Source organism: Eretmochelys imbricata, chromosome 1, assembly GCF_965152235.1.
Source record: "Eretmochelys imbricata isolate rEreImb1 chromosome 1, rEreImb1.hap1, whole genome shotgun sequence".
NCBI lineage: Eukaryota > Metazoa > Chordata > Testudines > Cheloniidae > Eretmochelys > Eretmochelys imbricata.
This window is the reverse complement of record NC_135572.1, coordinates 36,963,131-36,977,056: the sequence shown is the minus strand read 5'-3', so window position 1 is coordinate 36,977,056 and position 13,926 is coordinate 36,963,131. Positions and strand designations below refer to the sequence as shown.

Below are 13,926 nucleotides of genomic sequence, written 5' to 3'. Positions count from 1 at the left end.
TTTTCTTTTTTTCCATTTCATGGTACATACGAATATTTTGCTTTTACTAAATATGGGGACATGGGGCTTCATCACATAAAATGACGTGCAAATTTGTTTTTAATCCCATAATTAAAAACAATATTTCATTGGTAGAAGAGATATAGTGCGAAAGTAAGCTAGGATGAAGTTTCTAAGAGGTAATAATAATAAAGCTAGTGTGCAATACATATTCCTTATGTACAATAGTTTAAAATGTCTGTTTATCTGTATCTTCAATGAAACAGATTTCTCCCTTTTTACTCAATAGAAGACTCATGCCAAATATGATTTTTTTTAATTCATTCCAGACACTCTGCAAGAGCCTCATATTTAACACTGCTGTAGATATTAAAAGTGATCATTTGTATACATATTCTTAAGCTCTGATTTCCTTCCTTGATAAATCATTCTGAACTTCTACAACTCAACCCTCCAGTTATTAAGGCAAGAGACCAAATAACCCAGCTTTGCATACACTGCTATTATATTAGTTTGACCTATTTTTTTAATAGATCTCCTCCAGCAAAGGTTAAATGCTAACTGAAAGTACTGAAGCATGGCAATAACTCCTAAAATAAATTAAAACTTTAATGAAGGTAGAATCAAAGTCAGAGGGAGGACAAATGCACTATTTAGAAAAAATTCTCTTTCTGACATTTCTACTAGGATCAAAGAACACCCAGAGCAAAGAAAAATTGTGATAATTTTTTTAGAAATTCAAAAAACTCAACAGAAGTCTAACAGTGCTGGATCCCATGCCAAATGCCTTGACCACACTGCAGGTGCATCCAACCCTCTGAATTTACTTTAGGATTCTTAAAGGGATCAAAAATCCACTTTTAGCATGCTAAATATAAAGCTCTCTTTCTTTCCTTTCGCAGTAAGAATAGAAGTCAGGTATTCTTCTGTACTCTTTCTATACAAAGTTTGACCTAATTTTTATTCATTATTCAGGATACATGTAAATCTTCAAAAAAAAAAATACATCCATGTTATTGTGGTCTCACCTCAATGACAAAATCTGAAGGAAAAAAAACCATTAGAAGGTAATTTAATTCTGTGTCCATTTCACTTTACTCTACATGTACAAGAGAAAGGCAAGCCTCACAATATCAGGTATTCTCAGATGACAGTTTGGTTACTGTAAGAAAAATCTCAAGGAATACTTTTAATCCCAAATTAAATTTCTACAGGCAGCAGAATTCACAAACTACAAATCCTGCTCTGGTTGGCTGACCAAACTTCAAAAACTAGCTTTTCATGAACTCTAATAAGCTTTACCAGCATAAATCAAAAATAATGAAGAAGAGGAGAAGGAAGATACAATTTTATACGACTCAAACACCTGGGTCTGGAATTAATCTAAGATTGAAGATTTCAGGAGCTAAGTAACATTTATGTGATAGCTAAGAGAAGTGGGAAGATTCTAATTAGCACAGAGAAGACCAGGAATAAAAACTGATAAATGATCTACTTCTACAATTCCATTTAACCAAATACATGGCAATACTTACAAATAAATTCACTACCACAGCAGGGAAATAAAGTTCTGAATATTTCAAATGCTAAACATGCTCTTTAATAATGTATGATTATTTTAAAAGTCTCTAAAAACTGACGTATGTGACACTCTGCCCTAGTTTATAAGCATCCCACACATTATTTAAACCAAGCTAATATTCGCTGTTGTAGAAGTTCATACCCCTTGGTTAAAAGGCAAGTCAAGAGCCCAAGTAACTTCTTCACAGGTGTTAGTAACAATTTGAGAATCCTCATCATGCTCTAAAAATCATTTGAGATGCACTGCCACTCATGGAATATGATCGGTATGCAATTACTTCCTTTTCTATCAGCTGATGAACAGAACTGCATGCCTTTTCTCAAATGACTGAAGAATTCACCTTAAAACAATCTTAAACAAAATAAAATGCAGTGAGTGTCCAGAATCAAGTAAGTTAGGAACATGATTTGAATCTAAGAACCTTAGGAAGTTAAACAATTGCATTCTATCAGTCTAGACTAGGTGAGTCTATTACAACCATAACCTGCTAGATCAGTAGGCAGATTAAAAAAAACAAACAAAAAAACCCCATAAAATGCATAAAGAAAAGATTTCCTCTATCAACACTACTGTTACATTGTTATAACACATAAATCTAAAAGGAAGGAAATGGCAATATAGAACAGCTGCAGATCAGTCTTCCGTAATCCTTTGTAACCTGCAAGTACTGGAAAATCATCACTATTCTGCATTTGCAGACCTATTTCTTTTTCTTTCATTGCACTCCCTAACAAGGCTATTTCTTTTGATAGTCTCATTTCAGGAGATACTTACAATGTAGCAAGAGTAAGAAGGAGGAAAAAGGTCTATTTTGTTATTCCACTGACTTAACAGACAAAATAGCGAAAAAGTAATACCTAAGCATATATAAGTAACATGTTAAGTGCACAACATTTCTCAAAATGCAATTTTATGATACTTTTCCACAAAGATACTATGCGAAATAAGTGATTGTACAACAACAAAATCTTATCAGGTTGGTGCAACCTGGGGATATTATACAATTAAGGGATATTATAAAAATTGGAACACTAACTTGAATATAATGACAACCGACTGACCTCATAAAAGATTCTGTATGGCAATCACTAGAATGCAGTAATGACATAATTTATATTCAGTTAAAAGGTATACAGTTCTCAAAGAGCATCTTAACATACTCCATGTACATTGTACAGATGTATTAAACCCTCTGTCCTAGTCAGCTAAGAGAATGAGACTATAGATGACCACATGTAAGACTTCAATTTCTGAGACATGATGAACCTGGAACAAGTAAAGGCAATCACAGGGCAACAGCACCACTTTGTGGAGTTTTCAATTACAACAATCCCTAAAGAGAAAGGCACATATTCATAACACAGAAGAGAGCAGTAACAACATGTCTTGTGTGATGCCGATAAAAGAAAACTGTCTTTCGACAAACTGTGACTTGGAAAACTATTAGTAATGGTTCAGTGTACTGTGGCTGTAGTTTCAAGTGCCATCCTTAATACTGTTGATTTAACTATCTTCTAATGTTTTATATGTACTGTAGAAGAACTGAATTATACTGAATATGTATTGTGGGTCAGTCCACTGAAATATACTACACCACTGAGGTTAATAAATATTATTGTAGCAGGTTTCAGAGTGGAAGCCGTGTTAGTCTGTATCAGCAGAAAGAAGGAGGAGTACTTCTGGCACCTTAGAGACTAAGAAATTTATCTGAGCATAAACTTTTGTGGGCTAAAGCCCACTTCATCAGATGCATGCAGTGGAAAATACAGTAGGGGTGTATATATATACACACACACAACATGAAAAAATAGGGGTTGCTATACCAACTCTTAATAAGACCAACTGATAAAGGTGGGCTATTACCAGCAGGAGAAAAAAAAAAACCTTTTGTAGTGATAATCAGGATGGCCCATTTCGAACACTTGACAAGAAGGTGTGAGTAACAGAAGGGAGAAAATTAGCATGGGGAAATAGTTTTTAGTTAGTGTAATGACTCATCCACTCCCAGTCAAAAGGAAAAGGAGTCCTTGTGGCACCTTAGAGACTAACCAATTTATTTGAGCATGAGCTTTCGTGAGCTACAGCTCACTTCATCAGATGCATACCGTGGAAACTGCAGCAGACTTTATATATACACAGAGAATATGAAACAATACCTCCTCCCACCCCACTGTCCTGCTGGTAATAGCTTATCTAAAGTGAGCAACAGGTTAGGCCATTTCCAGCACAAATCCAGGTTTTCTCACCCTCCACCCCCCCACACAAATTCACTCTCCTGCTGGTGATAGCCCATCCAAAGTGACAACTCTTTACACAATGTGCATGATAATGAAGTTAGGCCATTTCCTGCACAAATCCAGGTTCTCTCACTCCCTCACCCCCCTCCAAAAACCCACCCCCATACACACACAGACTCACTCTCCTGCTGGTAATAGCTCATCCAAACTGACCACTCTCCAAGTTTAAAACCAAGTTAAACCAGAACATCTGGGGGGGGGGGGGGTAGGAAAAAACAAGAGGAAATAGGCTACCTTGCATAATGACTTAGCCATTCCCAGTCTCTATTTAAGCCTAAATTAATAGTATCCAATTTGCAAATGAATTCCAATTCAGCAGTTTCTCGCTGGAGTCTGGATTTGAAGTTTCTTTGTTTTAAGATAGCGACCTTCATGTCTGTGATTGCGTGACCAGAGAGATTGAAGTGTTCTCCGACTGGTTTATGAATGTTATAATTCTTGACATCTGATTTGTGTCCATTTATTCTTTTACGTAGAGACTGTCCAGTTTGACCAATGTACATGGCAGAGGGGCATTGCTGGCACATGATGGCATAAATCACATTGGTGGATGTGCAGGTGAACGAGCCTCTGATAGTGTGGCTGATGTTATTAGGCCCTGTGATGGTGTCCCCTGAATAGATATGTGGGCACAATTGGCAACGGGCTTTGTTGCAAGGATAAGTTCCTGGGTTAGTGGTTCTGTTGTGTGGTATGTGGTTGTTGGTGAGTATTTGCTTCAGGTTGCGGGGCTGTCTGTAGGCAAGGACTGGCCTGTCTCCCAAGATTTGTGAGAGTGTTGGGTCATCCTTTAGGATAGGTTGTAGATCCTTAATAATGCGTTGGAGGGGTTTTAGTTGGGGGCTGAAGGTGACGGCTAGTGGAGTTCTGTTATTTTCTTTGTTAGGCCTGTCCTGTAGTAGGTAACTTCTGGGAACTCTTCTGGCTCTATCAATCTGTTTCTTTACTTCCGCAGGTGGGTATTGTAGTTGTAAGAAAGCTTGACAGAGATCTTGTAGGTGTTTGTCTCTGTCTGAGGGGTTGGAGCAAATGCGGTTGTATCGCAGAGCTTGGCTGTAGACGATGGATCGTGTGGTGTGGTCAGGGTGAAAGCTGGAGGCATGCAGGTAGGAATAGCGGTCAGTAGGTTTCCGGTATAGGGTGGTGTTTATGTGACCATTGTTTATTAGCACTGTAGTGTCCAGGAAGTGGATCTCTTGTGTGGACTGGACCAGGCTGAGGTTGGTGGTGGGATGGAAATTGTTGAAATCATGGTGGAATTCTTCAAGGGCTTCTTTTCCATGGGTCCAGATGATGAAGATGTCATCAATGTAGCGCAAGTAGAGTAGGGGCTTTAGGGGACGAGAGCTGAGGAAGCGTTGTTCTAAATCAGCCATAAAAATGTTGGCATACTGTGGGGCCATGCGGGTACCCATAGCAGTGCCGCTGATCTGAAGGTATACATTGTTCCCAAATGTGAAATAGTTATGGGTAAGGACAAAGTCACAAAGTTCAGCCACCAGGTTAGCCGTGACATTATCGGGGATAGTGTTCCTGACGGCTTGTAGTCCATCTTTGTGTGGAATGTTGGTGTAGAGGGCTTCTACATCCATAGTGGCCAGGATGGTGTTATCAGGAAGATCACCGATGGATTGAAGTTTCCTCAGGAAGTCAGTGGTGTCTCGAAGGTAGCTGGGAGTGCTGGTAGCATAGGGCCTGAGGAGGGAGTCTACATAGCCAGACAATCCTGCTGTCAGGGTGCCAATGCCTGAGATGATGGGGCGCCCAGGATTTCCAGGTTTATGGATCTTGGGTAGTAGATAGAATATCCCAGGTCGGGGTTCCAGGGGTGTGTCTGTGCGGATTTGATCTTGTGCTTTTTCAGGAAGTTTCTTGAGCAAATGCTGTAGCTGCTTTTGGTAACTCTCAGTGGGATCATAGGGTAATGGCCCCGACCTGGGATATTCTATCTACTACCCAAGATCCATAAACCTGGAAATCCTGGGCGCCCCATCATCTCAGGCATTGGCACCCTGACAGCAGGATTGTCTGGCTATGTAGACTCCCTCCTCAGGCCCTATGCTACCAGCACTCCCAGCTACCTTCGAGACACCACTGACTTCCTGAGGAAACTTCAATCCATCGGTGATCTTCCTGATAACACCATCCTGGCCACTATGGATGTAGAAGCCCTCTACACCAACATTCCACACAAAGATGGACTACAAGCCGTCAGGAACACTATCCCCGATAATGTCACGGCTAACCTGGTGGCTGAACTTTGTGACTTTGTCCTTACCCATAACTATTTCACATTTGGGAACAATGTATACCTTCAGATCAGCGGCACTGCTATGGGTACCCGCATGGCCCCACAGTATGCCAACATTTTTATGGCTGATTTAGAACAACGCTTCCTCAGCTCTCGTCCCCTAAAGCCCCTACTCTACTTGCGCTACATTGATGACATCTTCATCATCTGGACCCATGGAAAAGAAGCCCTTGAAGAATTCCACCATGATTTCAACAATTTCCATCCCACCACCAACCTCAGCCTGGTCCAGTCCACACAAGAGATCCACTTCCTGGACACTACAGTGCTAATAAACAATGGTCACATAAACACCACCCTATACCGGAAACCTACTGACCGCTATTCCTACCTGCATGCCTCCAGCTTTCACCCTGACCACACCACACGATCCATCGTCTACAGCCAAGCTCTGCGATACAACCGCATTTGCTCCAACCCCTCAGACAGAGACAAACACCTACAAGATCTCTGTCAAGCTTTCTTACAACTACAATACCCACCTGCGGAAGTAAAGAAACAGATTGATAGAGCCAGAAGAGTTCCCAGAAGTTACCTACTACAGGACAGGCCTAACAAAGAAAATAACAGAACTCCACTAGCCGTCACCTTCAGCCCCCAACTAAAACCCCTCCAACGCATTATTAAGGATCTACAACCTATCCTAAAGGATGACCCAACACTCTCACAAATCTTGGGAGACAGGCCAGTCCTTGCCTACAGACAGCCCCGCAACCTGAAGCAAATACTCACCAACAACCACATACCACACAACAGAACCACTAACCCAGGAACTTATCCTTGCAACAAAGCCCGTTGCCAATTGTGCCCACATATCTATTCAGGGGACACCATCACAGGGCCTAATAACATCAGCCACACTATCAGAGGCTCGTTCACCTGCACATCCACCAATGTGATTTATGCCATCATGTGCCAGCAATGCCCCTCTGCCATGTACATTGGTCAAACTGGACAGTCTCTATGTAAAAGAATAAATGGACACAAATCAGATGTCAAGAATTATAACATTCATAAACCAGTCGGAGAACACTTCAATCTCTCTGGTCACGCAATCACAGACATGAAGGTCGCTATCTTAAAACAAAGAAACTTCAAATCCAGACTCCAGCGAGAAACTGCTGAATTGGAATTCATTTGCAAATTGGATACTATTAATTTAGGCTTAAATAGAGACTGGGAGTGGCTAAGTCATTATGCAAGGTAGCCTATTTCCTCTTGTTTTTTCCTACCCCCCCCCCCAGATGTTCTGGTTTAACTTGGTTTTAAACTTGGAGAGTGGTCAGTTTGGATGAGCTATTACCAGCAGGAGAGTGAGTCTGTGTGTGTATGGGGGTGGGTTTTTGGAGGGGGGTGAGGGAGTGAGAGAACCTGGATTTGTGCAGGAAATGGCCTAACTTCATTATCATGCACATTGTGTAAAGAGTTGTCACTTTGGATGGGCTATCACCAGCAGGAGAGTGAATTTGTGTGGGGGGGTGGAGGGTGAGAAAACCTGGATTTGTGCTGGAAATGGCCTAACCTGTTGCTCACTTTAGATAAGCTATTACCAGCAGGACAGTGGGGTGGGAGGAGGTATTGTTTCATATTCTCTGTGTATATATAAAGTCTGCTGCAGTTTCCACGGTATGCATCTGATGAAGTGAGCTGTAGCTCACGAAAGCTCATGCTCAAATAAATTGGTTAGTCTCTAAGGTGCCACAAGGACTCCTTTTCTTTTTGCGAATACAGACTAACACGGCTGTTACTCTGAAACCACTCCCAGTCTTTATTCAAGCCTAATTTAATGGTATCCAGTTTGCAGATTAATACCAGTTCTGCTGTTTCCATTGGAGTCTGTTTTTGAAGTTTCTTTGTTGAATAATTGCGACTTTTAGGTCTGTAACTGAGTGTCCAGTGAGGTTGAAGTGTTCTCCAACTGGTTTTTGAATGTTATCATTCTTGACATCTGATGTATGTCCATTTATTCTTTTACGTAGAGACTGTCCATTTTGGCCAATGTACATGACAGAGGGGCATTGCTGGCACATGATGGCATATATCACATTGGTAGATATGCAGGTGAATGAGCCTCTGATAGTGTGGCTGATGTGATTAGGTCTATGATGGTGTCCCTTGAATAGATGTGTGGCCAGAGTTGGCAATGGGCTTTGATGCAAGGATAGGTTCCTGGGTTAGTGTTGTTGTTGTTGTGTGGTTACTGGTGAGTATTTGCTTCAGGTGGGGAGCTGTCTGCAAGCTAGGACTGGCCTGTCTCCCAACGTCTGTGAGAGCGAGGGATCATCCTTCAGGATAGGTTTAGTTGGGGGCTGAAGGTGACGGCTATTGGCATTCTGTTACTTTGTTGGGCCTGTTCTGTAGTAGGTGACTTCTGGGTACTCTTCCCTCATATTTTCATGTTCTCTGTATATATATCTTCCTACTGTATTTTCCACTGCATGCATCTGATGAAGTGGGCTTTAGCCCACGAAAGCTTATGCTAAAATAAATGTTAGTCTTCAAGGTGCCAAAAGTACTCCTCGTTCTTTCTGCAAATATTGTAGTTATTTATAAATGAGATTTAAAGTATTTACTGGAAAGGACTGTGATATAGCAATAACTTGTTTATTTTTAAATTAATTTGAAAATTATGTTTTCCCCTTGCAAATCCATAGTGGTAAAATATGATGAAACCAGGTGGCAACTCACATATTATACAAATTATTTCTATCAAAAGAGCTATGCTTTGTAATTTCTGTAATGTAAAATGAAAATACATTTTGTTTTTCACTTATTAAATCTTTATTATTCAGTTAAATGCTGATAACAAAGCAGGTGTTAAAGCTTTCTTCTTTTTCAGGGAGAGGCAGTGAAAAGAAATGTGTAAAGGGTATTGACAGCTCAATTATTATAGGAAGACAGATGATAAATATTTAACTCTAATGAATTTTAGAATGAAAAAGAAACAGATTTATCTCTAGTTCATCTCCCTATTAATGAAGGATTGTCCCTTACAGTACTTTGAGAACTCTATTCAATATAATTCAAACAGCTCTTCCTTCACATCCCTCTGAGATTATTTCACCATCTAGAAGACCAAAGGGAAATTTAAAAAACTCTATTTTTAGAAAAGGGAAAAGAAATGGACCCACCACTTTGATATTTATAGGAGTATATTAGTAACATATGGAAAGCTGTCCACTTCTCCAATAATTCCCTAGGGTTCACACAGTGTTCCTGATTTCAAAATACCCCACAAGCCACTGCTTCATGTTATTATATTGGGAACTGAGGGACAGGTAATCAAAAGGCAGTGCAACTGCAATGATGCAATACAGCACAAGTGTGTACATGAGGCAGAAGAGGAACCAACACAGAGTGGCTAATATGGATACAATGCACTATTAGTATTGACATTGGCACTATATCACAGGTATAGCCCTTTAATGAAGGCACAGACATGGAATGCATGAAAGCACATATCAGGTCCCATGAACAGCAGGAACATGGGTCAGAACATTCAGCCACAAAGCAAAAGAGCACCTCAGGCAGTTTTGAAGTGACATCCTTTGGCTCATTAAATGTAATTAAATTAAATTAAACAGGGTGTATCTGGCCTTCCATAACCAGATGAACATTCCTCACCATATATTTTTAGGGGAAGGGAGAGATGATAAATTAGGAAACTCTTCCAAAAAGGAGGTAAGAAGATGGGTTAGGGAAGAAATGAGCACAAAATCCAAAGGAGAGTGGTGATGGGGGGAAACAGATAAAAGTAAAAAGGAAGATGGTAAAGGGATACTATGGAGTCTCAGCTACTCCTGCAGTTTTAAATAACAGTAATATATAATTTTATTAAACTGAGAAGCTGCTCATAAAACTTCCCCTTAAACACTGGAATACCCTCCTTATTTGAGGGCAGGAAAAATGGTGAGGATAGTCTTCGAAAAACAAAAGTGAAATTAAACCTCCGATCTTCCCTCTGGCAAAGATCTGCTGCTTTTAGAACAAAACAGTTCAATTAGTTTCATAAGACCAGTTGGGTAGAGTACAGAAATGTATTTAAAACACCATTTAATCAGTATATGTTAATCTGGCTTTTGCTCTTTTAATGTCATTTATTAAAACGATTTTCTGAAAGTCTAGGGTGTGGTTTTTAATCTTGACATTAACTGCCATCTAGATGTCTTTTTTATACTTTTACTGTTTTTACTCTGTTACATACTAGAAATGGATGTGGGAAGGCAAAAACAATGACTTCAACAATCTGCTAGTGATTCACATTGATCTTTTCTTTGCTCTAGAATTGAGAGGCTTTGGACAATTAAACACAAGGTAGCAAACAGGGATTTTAAATGGCTGTAAACCACAGTATACACCAGTATCTACATAAAAACCAGACAGAGAAAGAGAGGAGAGAGAGCATGAATGCCTATGCCATTAAAAGGAAAATCTTTCAAAGTGCCAAGCAATAAATCGTGCCTGCTTTACAGAACTGTGTTAAAATCAGCAGAGGACAGAATGCCCCCACCTGCACAGCTCCTTCTAAGGCTATGTCTACACTAGAGACCTTACAGCGGCACAGCTGTACTGATGCAGCTGTGCCGCTGTAACATCTCCTGTGTAGCCCTCTATGCCAGTGGGAGAGCACTCTCCTGTTGACATCATTAAATCACCCCGAATGAGTGGCAGTAGTTATGTCAGTGAGAGAGCATCTCCTGCCAACAGAACACTGTCCACACTGGCGCATCAGTCGGTGTAACTTATGTTGCTCGGGGTGTGGCTTTTTTCACACCCCTGAGCAACGTAAATTTTACCAACAAAAGTGCTAGTGTAGCCATAGCCTTCCTGGATACATATAATCTGTCAGCTTCCCCGTGTACAAAGAAAAGGGGCCAACTAATGTTGTTTGCAGCGCAAACTAGCCCTGTGAGGAAGGTGTATGAGTGGGGCCTTGTCCCCTGCCTTTTGAAACAGAAAGGCTTTTTAAAAGGCGTGGCAAGGTGCTGCCTATCCACCTTATCTCTCAGGAGGCAATATATCTTTCCAAGGCATAATGCCTCCAATTACTGCTATTGAGGTACTGTACCTTCTCCTCCCCTTGACAGTCTGGGTCTTGAGAGACTGAACCCAGCCCCAAACAAGGACTTAGCTGCATGCAAATACAGGGTTAGAACCCTGATATTGCCAGACGTTATTTAAAGTTTCTGTATATCAAGGCCAAACCCCTGTCAAACCCCAAACTGACCATCGTAATAAATTGTTTCTCCAATCTCAGTGCATATTTACAAATATTACTTAAAACAATTAATAAATTATTTATGCATAGATGGTGTGATTCTCACAAAATATTTTCGCACACATAAACACATATTCCAATGCCAAAAGATCCAACCTGATCTCCTGTATGACACAGGTCATGGAATTATTTTGGGGAAGCTTTCAGAGCATACATTTCAGAAAAACATTCAATCTGATTTAAAAATTGCCTGTGGTGGAGAATCTACCATGATGCTTGATGAACTGTTCCAATGGTTAATTACCCTCACTGTTAAAAATATACACCTAATTTCCAGTCTGAATTTGTATAGCTCCACTGGATCATGTTTTACTTTTCTATGTAGACCTTCTCCTTGTTAAGCTAAATAGATTGAGCTCCTCGAGTCTATCAATGCTAGGCAGGTTTTCTAATCCTTTAAGCATTCTTGGGGCTCTTCTCTTAACTCTACTTTATCAACATCCTTTTTGAATTGTGAACTGGACACAGTATTCCAGCAGCAGTCGCACCTCTGTCAAATATAGAGGTAAAATAACTTCTCTACTCCTACTCAAGATTGCCCTGTTTATGCATCTAAGGATTACATTAGCCCTTTTGTCCACAGTGTCTCACCAACACCCCAGCCCCCAATCTTTTTCAAAGGCACCACTTTCCAGGATACAGTCCTCCATGGTGTAAGTATAGCCTGAATTCTTTGTTCCTACACACACACTTAGCCATATTGTTTGCTTGCATCCAATTTAACAAGATATCCAGATCACGGTAAATTAGTGACCTGTCCTCTACTATTTATCACTCCCCCATTTTTTTTATCATCTGCAAACTGGATCACTGATGATTTTATGTCTTCTTCTGGGCCATTGATAAAAAATGTTAAAAAGGGTAGGGCCAAGAACTGATCCCTGCAGGATCCTACCAGATGACGATACCCTATCGTTTTGAGTCCTATCAATTACCCAGTTTTTAATTCATTTAATATATGCCAAATTAATTTTATACCATTCTAGTTTTTTAATCAAAATGTTATGCAGTACCAAGTCAAATGCCTTACACAAATCTGAGACTATTACCTCTGCACTGTTGTGTTTTTCAACCAAACTTATAATCTTATAAAAAAAGATATCATTAGTTTGACAAAAATCTATGTTCCATAAAAATCCTATAATTCTTTATTAATCAAGTCCTGTATGAGCCGCTCCATTATCTTGCCTAGGATCGATGTCAGACTGACATGACTATAATTACACAGGTCATCCCATTTACTCTTATTTAAATACTGGCACATCATTAGCTTTCTTACAGCCTTCTGGAACTTCCTCAGTGTTCCAAACCTTTTTTAAAAGAGCTGATTTTTAATCTCTTGGATGGAAGTTATCTAGAAACGCTGATTTAAAGATATCTAACTTTAGTAACCTCTGTTTAACATCCACCTGAGACACTACTGGAATGGAAAGAGCGTTATCATATGATGAGACTAAGTAGTCTGTTACTCTTCCAAATACAGAACAGGAATACTTATTGAAAACTTCAGCATATTCTACATTATTATTGCTGGTTCTACCATTTCCATCTAGTGATGGACTAATACCAATGTTAAGATTCTTTTTTCCTAATATACTTTTTCTTTTTTTTAAATCTCTCTCGTTGTTCTTAACTCTGCTGGCCATAGATTTCTCCTTAAATCCCTCTGTTTCACTTATCAATTTTCTGCAGTGTCTAAGTTCCAATTTATATTCATTACTATCAACTTCCCCTTTCATTTGTTATATATTATTTTTCACCTGCCTTCACTTCCCTTCTAGAGTTGCTCTTTTTTTAAAAAAAGAGCAACAAAACCCACCCCAAACAATACAGCCTTCTTCCTCCATTGTGGCTTTTTGGGCATCTAGTAAAGTGTTCTTAAGCAATTCCCAATCATCATTCACATTTTTCTGATTAAATACTTCCTCCCAGATGATTTGGTTCATAATTGTTTTCAGCTTTATGAAACTGGCCCTTTTAAAGCACCAAGCACCTGTGGGTGAGAGAATATATGCTTTACTGGTCTGAACTTTATTCTGTTAACATATTACAAACGTGATCATGTCATGATCACTTGTACCTAAGTTACCATTATTTTTTATTTCTTGTGACACAGAATACTGGACAAACTGAAAATTGTGGAGAAACTGCAGAAAAAAAACTTTCTTCACAAGAAATGATACAACATGTCCATAGTTTCAGACCATTTTTGTTATGCTTCTAAATTTTCTAAAGCAGCTTTTAGTACAGTGGGAATAAATGCCAGAAAAACAAGTTGCTGATGTAAATTCCAGTATCTCTCTCCTTTAATCCAGTCATGTTTAAAGCTATCTTTATGAAGTGCTCTTCATAAAATTGCATGGTTTTTTGGAATGCATTAAGACAGTTTCCTTTTACAGTGTTTTGTCCTGCATTTCATTAATCTACAACCCAGTTATCTTTCAGATGTATGCCAATG

At 39.5% G+C, this 13,926-nt stretch overlaps 1 protein-coding gene across 1 annotated transcript in view; it reads right to left on the bottom strand.

The window, feature by feature from the left end:
* AASDHPPT (aminoadipate-semialdehyde dehydrogenase-phosphopantetheinyl transferase) overlaps window positions 1–13,926 on the bottom strand; it is a 66,219-nt gene that overhangs the window by 49,386 nt on the left and 2,907 nt on the right. The window lies entirely within an intron of this gene.